Here is a 1,332-nt window from a genome sequence, read left to right on the forward strand (position 1 = left end):
TAATGTTACACCATGTAGGAGCAGTATAGACCTACAGTAGCTGGCTAATTATTTCGATTTAGTTTGACTTAATGTAACTGCCTTAAATGTGCTGTAGTAAACATTTTTTATTCTCACTAATCAATCAACACTTTATTGTCTTTGTATGTCTCAATATAATGGTATTATTTAATTAAATCCATTTAAAATAATCTTTGTCTGAAAATAAAATATGATCCTCAACTGCGTTTCCCCTCCAGTCAGCAGACGGCGATGTGCGTCTTTCAGGCGACGCTGCCAGCGTGACGTATAATCTAGTGGACGGTTCTTCATAAACAGCTCGTCAACCACCTCGGTAGCTTGCTAGCCAACATAGCCGAAAGATTCAAGCTATTTATACGGTTTCGATGTATATTAGCTACTGTGTTTTCGACACACTTAGGTCGTATCTACTTGTTAACCTATTTAATTTAATATTACGTTATTTTGATTTGTCAGCTATAGTAGCTGGCTGGTTAAGTTAGCACTAGCCTAGTCGCTAATGATAGCTAGCTAGCTAACATCCCCGAACATGAGCTCCCTAAACTTCTCCTCTCTCGTTAAAGAAGAGGCGGTCTGCTGGACGGAGAAAGAAGCTCTGGGGCTGAACATTGTCGTGAAAGAGGAGGAGGAAGAAGAGGATATCACAGTAAAACAAGAAGTAGAGGGTGAGGATGTTACCCTGAAAGAAGACGAGAAAGACGTTTCAGTGAAAGAAGAGGAAGACGCGTTCAGAGTGAAAGAGGAGGAGGATGTTACAATAAAAGAAGAGGATGCAGTTTTTGGAGTGAAGAAGGAAGGGGAGATTACTGTCACATTGAAAGATGAAGAGGTGGAGATAGGAGATCTGATTAACACCAGTAAGTACCGCCTTAAATGTGTTTTTAACTTTGGATATTCGGAGTTGGCTCGTCAATACCTCTTCAACGGGGAGGGCCCAGGATGATGACTGATATGTCTAGAATCAGACGACTAGAGAGCAAGCTACCCCTTGTTTTCTCTGTTCCGTTTCCAAAAAAGGAACTTAACATTTATATTTGATTAGGGTCTATCTGCTGACCGCAGACTGGGGGGCACGGCATGTTGTGATTGTCATGTAGTGATGTTTTACTACACACCGTGCCCTACTGTAACCTACTGGCATGAGATAGAACCTACTGTAGCCTATTGGCATGACCTAGAGAGATACAACCTACTGTAGCCTACTGGCATGACCTAGAGAGATACAACCTACTGTAGCCTACTGGCATGACCTAGAGAGATACAACCTATTGTAGCCTACTGGCATGACCCAGAGAGTTACAACCTACTGTA

Source organism: Salvelinus sp. IW2-2015, linkage group LG18 (genome assembly GCF_002910315.2).
Source record: "Salvelinus sp. IW2-2015 linkage group LG18, ASM291031v2, whole genome shotgun sequence".
Lineage (NCBI taxonomy): Eukaryota > Metazoa > Chordata > Actinopteri > Salmoniformes > Salmonidae > Salvelinus > Salvelinus sp. IW2-2015.